General features: G+C 38.9%; 1 protein-coding gene across 2 annotated transcripts in view; it reads left to right on the forward strand.

The window, feature by feature from the left end:
* MBTPS2 (membrane bound transcription factor peptidase, site 2) overlaps positions 1–17,266 on the forward strand; it is a 101,087-nt gene that overhangs the window by 60,059 nt on the left and 23,762 nt on the right. The window contains exons 12-13 of one of the 2 annotated variants that reach the window (XR_002828454.1): positions 14,523–14,632; positions 16,454–16,558. The gene's annotated coding sequence lies outside the window, so the exon portion shown is untranslated. The remainder of the gene's footprint in view (positions 1–14,522; positions 14,633–16,453; positions 16,559–17,266) is intronic. The other variant, XR_002828455.1, reaches the window with a different exon arrangement.

A 17,266-nucleotide genomic window follows, 5' to 3' on the forward strand; every position in this document is an offset into this window, starting at 1 on the left:
AGTATAATTGAACCTTTATTTTTTTTTAATTTGTTTTATTGATTTTTTTACAGAGAGGAAGGGAGAGAGATAGAGAGTTAGAAACATCATGAGAGAGAAACATCAATTAGCTGCCTCCTGCATACCCCCTACTGGGGATGGGCCCGCAACCAAGGTACATGCCCTTGACCGGAATCGAACCTGGGACCCTTCAGTCCGCAGGCCGATGTTCTATCCACTGAGCCAAACAAGTTAGGGCTAATTGAACCTTTAAATGAACACGTGATAAGACTGGAAAGAAAAATGTTTCTGTTATGTCACAGCTATCTCAACTTTGAAGTAATTTTAAGCACTAGCATAGAGTGGAATAACAAATTTCTTTTTTTTTTTAATCTGGAGTTGTTTTTTAATATATTTTTATTGATTTCAGAGAGGAAGGGAAAGGGAGAGATAGCAACATCAATGATAAGAGAGAATCATTGATTGGCTGCCTCCTGCATGCTCCCTACTCGGGATCGAGCCCGCAACCCGGGCATGTGCCCTGACTGGGAATCGAACTGTGACCTCCTGGTTCATAGGTCGACACTCAACTGCTGAGCCATGCCAGCCGGGCAACAAATTTATTTTTAAGGTGAAGTATGTGATATACTTTGAGACAATAAGCCTTTTAATCAGTGCATTTGCAAGCTACTCTTCCTGTTTAGGCCATACTAATTTGAATAATCCATGGTATATTTTATCAGACCATGGCAAACTAATTCAATGAAAGGAAAGCCTGTATTTCAGAAGCTAATGCTACAATAGATTATACTCAGGGTGGAGGTAGAAAAAAATGGCTAAAGGAAGTTGCAGTTTCTAATTAGCAAGCAGGTTATATTGTGTGTATAATTTAATTTCCCATTAAAGAGAGATGAAAACATCCTTATACCTTAGTTTTATGTAGCTAAAGATTGATGGGTATTCAATAATTGTCCCTGCTTATTAACTGTTTCTCAAATTTTCCTACTGAAGTGTTCCTGAAACTGTAGAGGAGGGAAAACCCACAAGGGACTAAGAGAAGTATCCTGCAATTGGCTCTCCATCCTACAAAATTGAAGTCTCACTTTATTTTATTATTTTTAAAAATATTTCATTGATTTCAGAGAGGAAGGGAGAGGGAGAGATAGAAACATCAACGATGAGAGAGAATAATTGATTGGCTGCTTCCTGCATGACCCCGTCTGGGGATCGAGCCTACAACCCAGGCATGTGCCCTGACTGGGAATTGAACCGTGACCTCCTGGTTCGTAGGTTGACACTCAACCACTGAACCACACTGGCCAGGTAGGTCTCATTTTTTTTTTAAATATACTTTATTGATTTTTTACAGAGAGCAAGGGAGGGTGATAGAGAGTCAGAAACATCGATGAGAGAGAAACATTGATCAGCAGCCTCCTGCACACCTCCTACAGGGGATGTGCCTGCAATCAAGGTACATGCCCTTGACTGGAATCGAACCTGGGACCCTTCAGTCTGCAGGCTCAAACCTGGGACCTTTCAGTCTGCAGGCCAACGCTCTATCCACTGAGCCAAACCAGTTAAGGATCTTTTTTTTTAATTCATGTGAATTTTGCATGCCATTAATCAGGCTTTGTAAAGCCAGATCTCCTCTTAAAGATAGAAAACTAAATGATAAAAGAATTAGACGTTAATTATATTAAGACTAGAGGCCTGGTGCACAAATTCGTGCACAGGTGGGGTCCCTCGGCCTGGCCAGCTATTGAGGCCTATTGTGGGGGCTGGCTGGCCAGGGGAAGGGGCCACAGGAGGTTGGCTGTGGGAGTGCACTGACCACCAGGGGGCAGCTCTTGTGTTGAACATCTGCCCCCTGTGGTCAGTGTGCATCATAGTGACTGGTCTACTGGTCATTCGGTCATAACGGTCGCTTAGGCTTTTATATATATAGATTTTCTACATGTCTAAACTACATTGGTAGAGTCTATAACATATGGTCTGTAGACTAATGGCAGTCTATGATAGTGTTTTTGTTTATTATTAAAATGAGAAAAATAAAGCTTATGTAGATTGTCTATAATTACAGAATTTTTTTAAAGTATGTGTGTTGTGCCCTAGCCAGCTTGGCTTAGTGGATAGAACATCAGCCCGTGGACTGAAGGGTCGTGGGTTCGATTCCGGTCAAGGGCATATGCCTGGGTTATGGGCTCGATCCCCAGTGAGGGGGCATGCAGGAGGCAGCCGATCCGTGATCCTCTCTCATCATTGATGTTTCTATCTCTCTCCCTCTCCCTTCCTCTCTGAAATCAATAAAAATGTATTTTTTTAAAAAAGTATGTGTGTTGTTATAAAGTTGCCTGGTGCCTTTTATCAAAGAGCTATCCTCTGTTTGCAGTACAGAAAGACTTAATTTCACTTAGCACTTCCAGATTGCTCTCTAGAATGGCCCTCCGTAAATAACACTCCTTGGCAAGGCATGAGGGTTTCATGTTTCCCCACACCCTTAACTCCACCTAAGTTATCTGACTTCCATGTTCTGACAAATCTGTTGAATGCAAAATGGAATTTCTTTTTAATTTGCATTTCCTGGACTATTATTCAAGTTGCACATCCATAAACTTGTTTTGCCATTGGATTTTTTATTCTTCCAATTGCTTGTTGATATCCTTTGCCTGGTTTTCCAATGAGTGTTTTAAATTTTTCTTATTGATCCGTGGGAATTTGTTGTATATCCTCTATTGGGAGTTAACAAACAACAGCCTGCAGGCCAAATCCTGCTCACCACCTATTTTTGTAAATAAGGTTTTATTGGAACACAGTCGCTTTCATTCATGTATGTATTGTCTGTGGCTGCTTTTATGCTCTAACACCAGAATTGAGCAGTTGCAACAGAGACCATATGACCCACAAACCTAAAATATTTACTAATTGACTGGTTACAGAACAACCCATGTTCTAAATATCTATCTCACCCACTTAAGATGTTACAAGTAATTTTTCCCAATCCATCATCCATCTATAAATTTTCCTTTCTTGAACAAGGATATATTAGTTTAATGTAGTCAAATCCATTAATTTCTAGATTCATTGTTTATAATAATGAAAGCATAATACGCTAATTAGACCGGACATCATTCTGGATGAAGCTGGGGCCAGAGGAAATCCTGGGTGCCTGCCTCCTGGTGGTCAGTGTGCTCCCACAGGGGGAGCACCACTCAGCCAGAAGCCCTGAGCCGGGCTCACAGCTGGTGAGCACAGCAGCGGTGGCAGGACCCTCTCCCACCTCCGCGGCAGCGCTAAGGATGTCCGACTGTGGGCTTAGACCCACTCCCCGTGGGGAGGGTGCCTAAGCCTTCAGTCGGACATCCCTCAAGGGCTCCCGGACTACAAGAGGGCACAGGCCAAGCTGAGGGGCCTCCCCCCACACAAATTTTGAGCACCAGACCTCTAGTGTTACTGTAAAAGCCCTACCCTATCTCAAAATCATAATAATAGTCTACACTTTCTTCTGTTTGCTTTAGAGTTGTACTTCCACAATGAGATCTTTAATTTCTAGAATACAGGATGGGGCAAAAGTAGGTTTACAGTTGTTCATTTGGAAAATAATGCAATAATTAATAAATATTAATACAAGAATAAATTCTGTTTCACATACTCACAATTATAAACCTAATTTTGCCCCATCCTCTATATGGTGAGAGACAGGAAAATCCAGGTTTCTTTTTCCGTATAAAGTAAATGATCTTTAAAATAAACATAAGTATTTTCCTGTATAAGATTGATAAAAGTTTACATAAACTCACATTCTCTAGTTATTATGTACTTAAATGACATATTTTCAGAATGCGGAATAGTGACATAAATTTGCCCTGACATGTCAGTCTACACTTCTGTTAGATCACGCCTCCTCTTGGTATACCTTCCTGGCTTCCAGGCCTTCAGGCTGGCTCTGGTTGTCCAGAGGATCTCCCAGGTCTTGGCCCTTTTAAACATTTCCCCCCAATCAAAATGGACCTAAAATCATAATATTAAAGATGTTGGCTAAGGATTTTGTTCAAAATAACTTGTGTTAATAGGTGTTTTCATTGATAGTACTATAGGCATTTAAATATGGTCTGACCCAGTCACTTAAGAGGAGGTACTATGATAAACCAATATAGGAGAGAATTCAGGATAGTATGGACTTTTAGGACTAAATCAGACAATACAAAGCTACCTACTATGTACAGGATATCACATTTCAAAATAAGCTTTTTAACATGCTTATTTTAATTTGCATTTTTAGCTAAACTTTTTTTAAAAATATATTTTATTGATTTTTTACAGAGAGGAAGGGAGAGGGATAGAGCGTTAGAAACATTGATGAGAGAGAAACATCGATCAGCCGCCTCCTGCACGCCTCCCACTGGGGATGTGCCAGCAACCAAGGTACATGCCCTTGACCAGAATCAAACCCGGGACCCCTTAGTCCGCAGGCCAACGCTCTAGCCACTGAGCCCAACCGGTTAGGGCTAAACTTTTTTTTAATGTGTCCTTTTGTAGATCTTTTTATCAACATCCTTCGCCCATTCTTCCCTGTAGTAATAATCATCTTTTCAGCATTCAGTACCCACAATTTTACAGAGTTTACAAACATACTTGATCATACCATAGCTTTTTTTATAGGTCCCTGACTTTCATATTTTATTCCTAGCATTCTTTTCTTCCATTTCAACCACTTTGTTTCCATCTTAAATGGCTTCTAATTTTATTTCTAGGTTTTTATCACCAGAAATCTACAATTCAGGGCACTCCTTTTCTGTTATGGAAATAACTAGGAAAAAGAGGTTGGTAGTCACGAGTTTACTTGGGAAGTATATAATTGGAACAGAAGGAGATAGATCATGTAATTTTGGGTCTGTATAGAAAAACAATTCTTACTAGAAAAGAAATACACTTTTATTATAGAAAACATGTTAAATCAAAATAAAATTTAGGTAAACTGGGAGGGGGGAAGAGAGAAACATTGAGGTGAGAGAGACAAATGGATTGGTTGCTTCCCCCACACACTGTCACATGGATTGGTTGCCTCCCACACACACCAGGGGCGTGGACCAAACCTGCAACCCAGGTATGTACCCTTGACCTGGAATCGAACCTGCAACCCTTCTGTGCACAGGCCGATGCTCTAACCACTGAGCAACACCTGCCAGGACAGTAAGCTGCTTTTTAAACTCGACAATGTATTATAAGCATTTTTTAATGTTATTAATATACTAGTGTTATTTTAATGGCTATATAATATTGCAGTGTTAAATATGCCATAATTTAATCAACCTCTATGATTTCTAATCTCACAATATTGTGAACAAATCTATAAGAAATATCTTTATAACTAAAATTTTTGGATATTATGATTTTTTTAAGATATTCTAGAAACTTGAGATAATCCTAAGAGGAAAATTGCTATCTTGAAATGTGAGCAAAGTTTTATATATACATATTGCCTCATTACACTGTTTTTTCTGGTAGTTAAAATGGCATCTCATTTTAATTTTCATTTCTTTGGTTAGAAAAAAGGTTGAACATTTTTAAATGTGTTGGCCATTGTCTTCTTTTTGTTAATCCCCGTCCTTTGCCCATTTGTCATGGGAGTGATTATTGTCTTCTTACTGCTTTTTATCATTATGAACTCTACTATTTGATTTGTTACATGTGAATATATTAAAACTTTATTTAAATATAATGCTTGCCCTAACCGGTTTGGCTCAGTGGATAGAGCGTCGGCCTGCGGACTGAAGGGTCCCAGGTTCGATTCCAGTCAAGGGCATGTACCTTGGTTGCGGGCACTTCCCCAGTAGGGGGTGTGCAGGAGGCAGCTGGTCGATGTTTCTCTCTCATCGATGTTTCTAACTCTCTATCCCTCTCCCTTCCTCTCTGTAAAAAATCAATAAAATAAATTTAAAAATAATAAAAATAAATATAATGCTTATTTTTATGTTTTATATATCATGGTCTGTCAATCTTTGCCTTATGTTTGCCTTTGGTGATATGTTTTTAAAGTGTCAAGATTTTATAAACATTCACAAACAACTTCATGATAATTTTATGATTTCATATTTTTCAAACATTCAAATCTTTGATCTACATGCAATATATTTTGATGTTGGTACACAACAGGGATATAACCTTGTGTTTTGTTATCTCCAAATAACTAAACAGGCATTTTTTTTTAATCCTCACCCAAGGATAGTTTTCCATTGATTTTTAGGGAGAATAGAAGAGAGAGGGAAAGACAGAGAAAAACATTGATGTGAGAGAAACACATCGATTGGTTGCCTCCATCATGAACCCTGACCAGGACCCAGGCCAGGGAAGAGCCTACAACCAAGGTATGTGTCCTCAACCAGAATTAAACCTGGGACCCTTTGGTCCACAGGCCAACACTCTATCCACTGAGCCAAACTGGCTAGGGCCAGGCATATTGCATACCATCCAGGAGAAGGCGTAAATTTACATCCTTTGGAGAGAATAGATATAATAAGTGAAATTTCTCTCATTTGAGAAATCATCCTTATTTATATAAGAGGCAACTATTATTTTACTTTTTCAATTCAGTAATACAATGAATTGAGACTATATCTCATGTATTTTAATTGAATAGAGTGTTTAAATTTTTTTAAGTATTTTTATTTTTATTGAAATAGTATTTCTCATTCCTAAACAATATAGAGTAGCATTCTGGAGATTATCCTTGATATATAGCATTATCTAAAGGTATTGTTTTATCAACTTCTTAATTAAAATATTTTTTGCTTCTCTAGATTTTCAAGCTTTAGTTCTCTCTGTGTATTGTCTAATATTAGTCTTTAAAGGTTAAAAAAAGTGTCTTTGGAATAGATGTTCTGATTTTAAAATAAGTATCTTCATCTCTTTTAGTTATATAATGATTAAATATGGAACACTACATTCCTTGATTACTTGTTTATTATTTGTTTAAATATATGTATTACTTTTTATTCATAATTTAAAATCATGAAAATAAGAGGTAATGAGGGTACTATAAACTTGTACTTTATTTTTTTATAAAATGTTAACAACTTTTTCTATTCATAATAAATTATCAGTTTCAAAGAAGTTGGTTGAACATGCTTCCCCCCCCCCATTTAAAATGTTTTTTTTCCTGCAATCATTGTAGTTAGTTTTTACACTTGCCAAATTCTAGCGTATGACTATTTTAAATGTGCTACTCTAAGTGATGCTTATTGGATTTAAGAGGTTCCATTTTATTGCTCATCCCCATACAGTCATTGGAACTGATATTTATTTTTTCATTCAGTTAAGAAATATTTCTTGCATACCTACTATGTTCCTGGCACTGTTCTGGCTTCTGAGGATACAGCAGTAAGTAAGACAATTTTTCTCTTGTATTTTATCAGAAAAAAACCATATTATTTATTTTTAAAATAATATACACTGAGTACTACTTAGTGTTGCAGGCATGGGCGACAAAAGGTTAAGCTAAGGTTAGCAGAGACCAAATGTTAGAAATACATTAAAGAGAGTATGTACTTAAGCCTAATCACAAATAGGAATTCATTGAAGTTTCAAGCAAGAGAGGGCCACAATGAGATTTGCATTTTGGGTAGATCACCTTGGCCAAGGGTAAATATGGATTAGCCAGGAGAAAGTTTGGAGGCAATGAAATTGGTTAGGAGACTGACTATTTCTGTTATCTTGGCAAGAAATTGTGGTGATATAGAATAGGATAGTGAGTAGAGATCGAAAGAGAGTAGAGGAAAACATCAAAATTAGAATCTACTGTACTTGATGGTTACACGTAGTTTCGGGTCACGAAGGAGTCAAGAAGACTTCAGGTTTCTGGCTTGGACAATTAAATGATGGCAGTGCCATTAACAGAGGACATCAGTAAAGGAGCATTTCAATTTGAAACTCTTGAGTTTGAATGCCTGGGAGGACTTCAAGTGGGCCATTGGATGTATAGGTCTGAAACTTAGGAGAAATTAGTTGGCTATATGATGTATGAGCTTATGTACCCCAAATATGTAATTGAACTCATGGATTGGATAGATAGTCTTGGGAGAATGTAGAAAAATTAAAAGGAGCCCTAACCAGTTTGGCTCAGTGGATAGAGCGTTGGCCTGCAGACTGAAGGGTCCCAGGTTCGATTCCGGTCAAGGGCATGTACCTTGGTTGCGGGGCACATCCCCAGTAGGGGATGTGCAGGAGGCAGCTGATTGATGTTTCTCTCTCATCGATGTTTCTAACTCTCTACCCCTCTCCCCTCCTCTCTGTAAAAAATCAATAAAATATATATATATATTTTTTTTTAATATTTTATTGATTTTTTACAGAGAGGAAGGGAGAGGGATAGAGAGTTAGAAACATTGATGAGAAAGAAACATCGATCAGCTGCCTCTTGCACACCCCCCCCTGGGGACGTGCCCGCAACCAAGGCACATGCCCTTGACCGGAATCGAACCTGGGACCCTTCAGTCCGCAGGCCGATGCTCTATCCACTGAGCCAAACCAGTTAGGGCAATAAAATATATTTTTTTAAAAAGAATTAAAAGGAAAGAGAAGGTGTCTTAGGATAGAGCTCTCAGGAACACCAGCATTTAGGTAAAAGGGGTACAAGGAAGCGGAAACAGGAAGCTTCAGAAAATTAAGAAAATCTTAAGAGTATATCTCCCCACCTACCTATTCTAAAGGCCCATTTATCTTCACAAAGTTATTTCTTTTCCCATAAGTGCCCTTTCTTTCCCACCTTCTAAGAAGTCATTTGTTCTGCTAGAAGGGCACCATATCTCTCCCCATCACCTATTAATATAGTAGATAAGCCTCAAATACTAAGGTCTCCTAGAGTCACATTTCTTTGTGAACTTCTGGCCCGTGTATGTAATTAAATCTGTTTTTTCTCTTTGATAATCTGTCTTGTGTTAGCTTAATTTGCAGGTCGCAAATCATTAACTTGAGAGGGTAGAGGAAAAGTTTTTTTCTCTCTGACAAAGTAAAGACATATTTGAAACTTATTCTCAGGTGGTTCAGAGAGAAGATAAAGCAGATATGTCAAAATGGTAACAATTGTTGAATTCGGATGAAAGGTATGAGGGAGTTCTTTGTACTCTTCTTGAAGAGGGAAAGAGAGAGGATAAAGCAAATATGTCAAAATGGTAACAATTGTTGAATCCAGATGAAAAATACGAGGGAGTTTTTTGTACTCTTGAAAGTTTTGTTTGAAATTATTTCAAGATAAAATGATTTTTAAAAAAGAACCAGCTTCTGCATTTATTGATCATCTCCACCTTCTTTATTTTCTATTTTATTCTATTTCCAATTTCAACACCTTTTTATTTCATAACTTCCTATGAGTAGAAGAATGAAGGATTTGAAAGACAGCTGCTTTGGGGGTTTAGGCAAATTATATCTCCGTAGCTTAATTTCATCTTTGCAAGGCTAATACCTTCAAACCTTTGCTATGTAAACTGAAATAAGAACACAGTAGGCACTCAATGTTATTTCCTAATATGGTATTCACATGCTTGTTTTACATTTTATGAAGTCTTTCATTATTCCCACGACAACAACTTATTTTATATCACACCATACATTAAGCTAAGAGGTAAGGCTTTTTTATGCATTACCTCTGAATTCTCCCAATAACCTTATAGCAATCATTTTCTCAACCTTGTAGGTTAGGACATTTAATGAAGTTAAATGACGTGGCTCAGGTCACGCAGTCAGTAGAAATGCAAGGATGAGAACGCAGGTTCTTCTGGCCCAAGGCTTGTGTTCTTTATGTTACACCGCTATTTGTTATTTCTCCTCAGGTGTTTCCTTTTATTCGTGGTAAACTATACATAACAAAATTTACTATTTTAGCCATTTTTAAGTGTCCAGTTTAGTGGCATTAAGTACATTCACATTGTTGTGCTACAATCCCTACCATCCCTCTCCAGAGCTCTTCATCTTGCAAAACTGAACCTTTATGCCCGTTAAACACTAACTCCCTTTTCCTCTATGTCCCCAGCCCCTGACAACCATCATTCTACTTTCTGTCTCTATGAATTGGACTACTCCAGGGACCTCATATAAGTGGAATCATACAGTTTTTGTCCTTTAGTACTGTCTTATTTAACTTGGCGTGATGTTTCCAAGGTTTATCTTTCTGGTAGCATGTGTCCTACTTAAGTTTTATAAATATTTGTGCCCATGACATTCACCTATGACCTCATGTGTCTGATTTCCTTTCCTGGTTTATAAATTCCTTGAGGGCCACCCTCATAATGTCTAGTTCCTAACAGTACTCAATGAGCTCTCTTGTGAATGGATATGGGATACTCTAAAGTGGAAAATGACCCCTTCTTATGCTTGTACTAGTACATTCCAAGTTTACTCCTATTCTCAGCTATTGGAGAGCAAGAGATAAATGAGCATAATTGCTCTGTACTATTGCAATGGGAGACAGGCAGAACTTGAGTTTCCACAGGTTGCAAGCATGGCGGCACGTGAATTTTAGGCACGTAGAGAAAAAGGTCTTCTCTTTTAGTGCAAGTTTGGCAATGTTTTTCTCCTCCTGAGGAAAATAAAAGTGACTCATCACTTTATGGTAAGAATGAACTTTTCAGATGACTGATCATCAGCCTTCGGTGTCCTGTGAGTGCGCTGGAAATGCATTTGCATTGTCATGCTATTTGATTATTACATAATTCATGGAAACATTCAAGGATAAAAGGAGAAGTTGAACAGGAAATATTTGGGGTCTGGGTTTTAGCCTTGCTGCCCACTTTGACTTGCAGAAGGTGGAGATTTTAAGTCCCTTCCCACTAGCACGCCCAGGCCTCCCCCTCTAGGAAGCAGCAGAGCTTCAAGGGTAAATCTGGCTTTGGAGCCAAGCAGGGAATGTGGCCAAGTCAGGAGCAGCCCCAGAACACAAAGGTCTTCCTCTCCTCGTCTGGCAAGAGCTGTTGCTGGACCACATGCCACCATCCCACTCCTGAAGCAGAACATTCGATGAGCGCCTAAGAAGCAGAGGCCACCTCTCCCAGGAAGAAAGGCTATGCTTCAACCAGCCCAAGTCTACTTCAAGCAAGGGCACCCAGAGGAGGTGCAACCCGAGGGATTCAGCCACGTGCCCCTGAGCCAGGCAGGACCTCTAGCACGCTTTGGAGCAGCGATCGCCAACCTTTCGGACTTCACGGACCACCAGTGGTCCGTGGACCATCGGTTGGTGACCGCTGCTCCAAAGGTTTCCTTAAAGTGATGGTATGAAATAACTGAATGCAACCTGAAAAGCAAAGTTATTACACTTACTGATTTCTCTTGGTGTGTCTGCAAAAATGCCATTGGGGCATCTTTTTTAACATTGCGATCTCTGTGGAGATAAAGCAATATACACGATTTTATTTTATTTTTAATCTTTAATTTCTTTATTGGTTAAGGTATTACAAATGTGTCTTTATCCCCCCCATTAACCCCCAACCTCCCCCCCCACTCATGCTCTCATCCCCCAATACACACGATTTTAAAAGATTACCCCTACTAAATGGAAATCAAGCCAGCTTTTATTTTAACAACCTACTTAATAATCTTAACCTACTTGTTTTATGTAGTATAATTTTTTTCTCATACTGAATTGGGTTTCTTGAAGCTCATTTTCTTTTATTTTTAATCCTCACCCAAAGACATGCTTAGAGAGAGGAAAGCAGAGAGAGAGGGAGAGAGATCAATGTAAAAGAAACATCTATCAATTGTCTTCCGTACGTGGCCTGACCAGGATCGAACCTGCAACCTAGCTATGTGCTCTGACCGGGAATCGAACCAGTAACCTTTTGGGCACAGTACGATGCTTAACCAACTGAGCCAATCTGGCTGAGTTTAAAGCTCAATTAAAATTTTCAAATCAAAACAGGAAATACAGAGAAGAGGCAGCTATTAGAGTGCTCTTAGAACATTGGTAATATCACAGGTTTTTTGACTGAGGATCAGTCTCCTAAAATATGAGTTGGCATACACTTTTGGTTACCTACCCAAAAGCCATTTATCTTTCTCTTTTCCCTTCTAGCAAGGTCTGTTCCCCATAACAGATGCTAAAAATGCCAGATACTCTCTCTCCCACTCTCCTTGCGTGTAGGGCTGGCCATGTGCCCAGGTCTGGTCAATGAGCCTTTCAGCAGCACTCCTTCTAGAAAGATTTTCCATCCTGATGAAAGCAATCTATTCAAGAACTTTCTTTCCCACCTCTTCCTTCCTGTCTTTTTCATAGGCTCTGAGAGCTGTGGAGGCCTTATCGCAGCCATTAAACGGCAGACAAAGGTAAATGTGTTGAGGCTGGCAACATACAGGGATGAAAAAAGTCTGGCTCACCGGTGCCACTGGTTAGCCTGGGATGACCACCTACCTCTCAACTTCTTGTTAGGCAAGACCATAAAACTCCCTGTTCTTAGTTGAATGCTATTCACAACTAAAAGTATCTTAACTGACCTAAGGAGATTTTTAAATACAGTCCAGGAGAAAACTATTTTATGCCAAATATTTACTAATTTTCCCTCAGATATTGGGAGGGCATGTTATGGAGCATAAGCATATGAGAAAATCCTAATAACATTGGGATAAATGGAGGCTCCAGGATAGAGCCCCAAGCGTTGCCCTAGCAACACCTCAGGTATTACAGTGTTGGAAAGAGTTGTTTATTGTGTAAGAAGAAGGACGTGCTATAACAGTGAAGATACATGTTGGGGGGAGTAGGGGAAAATTTGGCTAAATTTATTGACACAATTATTAGAATAGAATCGAAAAATAATTGGCTTAAATTTAAGGGCAAAGATAAGACTGCCAATCTTTATTAGTGAAGGTTTTTCTTAAGGATTTTAATTCAAATGTGGCATTCATTCTGATTGTAATGAGGGTTTTAAGTTGTCCTATTTGAAATGCTATGTGAATCTTCCAGATTGAAAGTAGAATTCATAAGCAAAGCAGCTTTGAAATTGTTTCCGTAACACCTTAGAAAACTCAGATAGGTGACCTTGCATTTTACTTAATAAAACAGAAAAAGCCATTTGGTGATAAAATATTGTTATTCACGGGTAACTACATAATGAACAAACCCATTTTGCTAGAAAACTATCGTCATTAAAATTTATATTTCCTGCAGTTTATATGGAAGGAAGTCACACATTTGGTTTACAGATTTGATACACTGTGCTTAGCAATTTATGTCCATTTTACTCTCCCACTTATTTGCTGAGATAATACACTTTTCTCAAAATGTTACAATATTATTGAAAAATGAAATTAACATGAAAAGTATATATTAAAGAATGTTAGTGTCCAGGTGTTCCATCTTTTCCATCTGTCATTCATTTGGGTATAACCAGAGCTTATTAAATCCAATGAAATATACCATATGTAACATACCAGTGGTTCTCAACTGGGAAGACTGTATCCCCCAGGGAACATTTGGCAATGTCTAGAGACACTTGTGATTATCACAACAGGGGTGCCATTGACATCTAGTAATTAAAGGCCAACAATGCTACTAATCATCCCTAAATGCATAGCCCCCCCAAAACAAAGAATGATCCAGTGAAAAATGTCAATAGTGCCAGGGTTGAGATACTGTCCACACTGAGCACCTTGATGTTTAAAATATAACACAAACTGGTTCTTTTTCATTAGAACTCATAGAAGGAAAAGACTAGATCATTATTTTAAAGTCCTCTCAACAATTTCTCAGGGGAAGCATTGATTCCTATAAACTGCAACACACTAGGTTGAAGTCTAGGTAGTATGTATTATTTGTTTTCTATTCGAAATTCCTTCTTTAGATGTTACAATATTTTCTTTCATGCAAAGATAGAACTTAGATGGAGTCCCTTCCTGGAACTCCCTTTTTAATAAAAAAAATTGTTGTTTAACCCAGCCATGGCTCAGTGGTTGAGTGTCGACCTATGAACCGGAGGTCATGGTTCAATTCTTGGTCAGGGCACATGCCTGGGTTTCAGGCTTGATCTCCCAGTAGGGGGCATGCAAGAGGCAGCCAATCAATGATTCTCATCATTGATGCTTTTATCTCTCCCTCTCCCTTCCTCTCTGAAATTAGCAGAAATATATATATTTTTAATTGTTGCTTATTTGGTCTGACTGAAGGTGAAGGGGTTTAGAACATGCCTCCCCAAGATGTACCATTGTGACATGTGATTTGAGTTGAAGGGAATCAAGACCCTGTGGGCTCAAGACTGTTACCCCTGCCTTAAAGAAATTAAAGTGGGGCTTTACCCATAATAAACATTATCACCAGAAATAACTTTTAGGACCCAGCTATAGAGCAAACTTCTAATTATTGAACATCTGATATCCTGATACCAACCTTCCTCCTCTTTGAAGCCCTGGGCACCTTACCTCATCTTTAGCTGAGAATGTCATATATACCTCATTTTTCCTTACTGTCTATGAACCTCTCATGTATGTGTGGTTCACTATATGTACATATGTAATTAAATTTGTTGATTTTCTCTTGCTAATCTCTTTTATGTCTATTTGATTTTTAGACAAGCCAGAAGAACCTAGAAAGGTAGAGGAAAATTTGTCCCTGCCCCAGTGGTGAATCTGAACTTTACTAACATTGCAAAGAGTTCTCCCCAAGGTGTGGATCATATATGTGAGTTTGATATAAATTATATGGTTATAAGAAAGTCACTTAAAAAAAAACGTTTTGTGCCCCAATATTTCCCTGTCTATAGAATAGAGACTTACCTTGTGTGTAGAGATAATGTCAGAACATTTGACTTGGAAAGAAAGTCACCATCCAGCCCTGACTGGTTTTGCTCAGTGGATAGAGCATCGGCCTGCAGACTGAAGGGTCCCAGGTTCGGTTCCGGTCAAGGGCATGTACCTTGGTTGCGGGCACATCCCCAGTAGGGGGTGTGCAGGAGGCAGCTGATCGATGTTTCCCTCTCATCAATGTTTCTAGCTCTCTATCCCTCTCCCTTCCTCTCTGAAAAAATCAATAAAATATAAAAAAAAAGAAAGTCACCATCCAAACCTAAGATAGAAGGTAAAAACCACCATGTTCAGGTTAACCTTTCTGTTTTGCTTTTCAGCATCTGTGTTGTACTGAGAGCATGAAAGTCAGTCTGTCTGTGGTTGACTGGAGAGCATTATGCTAAGTGAAATAAGCCAGTCAATGAAAGAAAAATACCACATGATCTCACTCATTTATGGATAATAAAGACCATTATAAACTGATGAACAAAAATAGATACAGAGGCATAGCAGCATTGAATAGACTGTCAAACTACAGCGGGAAGCTCGGGGAGGGTTGGGGGGGGGTAAGAGATCAACCGAAGGACTTGTATGCATGCATATAAGCATAACCAATGGACACAAGACACTGGGGGGTAGGGGAGGCAGGGGGAATGTCAAGGGGGGAAAAAAGGAGACATATGTAATACTCTTTGTAATACTTTAAGCAATAAAACAAAATTTAAAAAATATATATATATTTTATTAATTTCAGCAAGGAAGGGAGAGCGATAGAAACATCAATGATAAGAGAGAATCATTGATCAGCTGCCTCCTGCACGCCCCCTGCTGGAGATCAAGCCCACAACCCAGGCATGTGCCCTTGACCACAATCGAACCCAGAACCTTTCAGTCTGCAGGCCGAAGCTCTATCCACTGAGTCAAACCAGCTAGGGCATGTAATTTAAATGTCTTTTCTTTTTTTATTGAGAGTTGGCAAACCTGTTTTATGTCTTTGAAAGTCTGGGCTGGAACATAGAGAAGGAAATTTATGTTCTTTTCAAAGATCTCTAAAGAAGATTATTCTGCAGTCCATGAGGCTGTTCTAATATAGGCTATAATTTGTCATGATAAGACATGACACATTGCAATGTAGATTGATATAACTAGTTTGGAAAGCAATTCAACTATTTATCAACTAACCTCAAAAATTCTATGGCCTTCAAGGCAGTAATTTCTTTTCTGGGAATTTATCCTAAAGTAATCATCCTAAATATATACTAGGCTTTCTACAAAGAAATGTTCCTAAAAGTGTTTTACCCCATTGAATAACAGCAAACTACCTAACTGTCCAACAACCAAAATAGTGGAATGGATAGATTAAACTGACTAACCTGACTCAGTATTATGTCCAAAATATTAAAAACTGCTTTTATAAAAACAAATAAATATTTTTTAAAAAATGCTTTTAGCCCTAGCCAGTTTGGCTCAGTAGATAGAGCGTCGCCAAGGGCCCCCAAGTTTGAGTCCAGTCAAGGGCACATGCCTGGGTTGTGGGCTTGAACCCCACTAGGGGGCATGCAGGAGGCAGCCAATCAGTGATTCCCTCTCACCATTGATGTTTCTCTCTCCCTCTCCCTTCCTCTCTGAAATCAATTAAAAATATATATAATTTTTAAAATGCTTTTACAGAACACATGATAACATGGGAAAATATTTTTGTTAAAACATAAAACAGAATATGCCCTGGCTGATGTGATCCAGTGGTTGGAGCATAGACCTGAGCATCGAAGGGTCAAGGGTGTATACCTGGGTTGAAGGTTCAATCCCTACTACAGTTGGGGTGAGTACAGGAGGCAACTAATCGATGTGTTTCTCTCACATGGATCCCTCTCTCTCCCTCTCCCTCTCCCTCTTCCTCTCCCTCTCCCTCTCCCTCCCTCCCTTCTACTCTCTCTAAAAATCATTGGAAAAAATATTCTCAGGTGAGGATTAACTATTTGTATATATACTAGAGGCCCAGTGCACGAAATTCATGCTCTGGTAGAGTCTCTAGTGGTTGCTGGCTGCCGGCCGGGGCCTCCCTCCCTTCCCCTGGCCAGCCTCGCTGCCTGGTTGAACTCCCAGACGAGCTACCGGTTGAGGGGACAATTTGCACACTATGCTTTTATTATATAGGACTAGTGGCCCGGTGCATGGATTCGTGCACATTGAAAGAAAATTAATTAGAAGAAATATTTTAATATCGCTATTCGCCCTTTCTCTATAATAGAAGTGTCAACTAAATTCACTATCGACAATGACAGATTGAAATACACGTGTGCAATTGGTGCCAGTGAGAGCTTTATATGTATTGTGCATGCATGAGTCAACTTAGCCTTTTTACTTTTTTTTTATTTTTAATTTTTGAAAGGGGAGGAGGAGGAGATCCAACTTAGCCTTTTATAGATATAGAATAAACTTGCTTAATTAGACCTGCTTTCTGATTTAGTTAAACTTTTTCCAGCCCAGTGAAACACCCCAACTTCTCTTTCAGGTAATTGTCAGCAAC

Source organism: Myotis lucifugus, unplaced genomic scaffold, assembly GCF_000147115.1.
Source record: "Myotis lucifugus unplaced genomic scaffold, Myoluc2.0 scaffold_20, whole genome shotgun sequence".
In the NCBI taxonomy this organism is placed as follows: Eukaryota; Metazoa; Chordata; class Mammalia; order Chiroptera; family Vespertilionidae; genus Myotis; species Myotis lucifugus.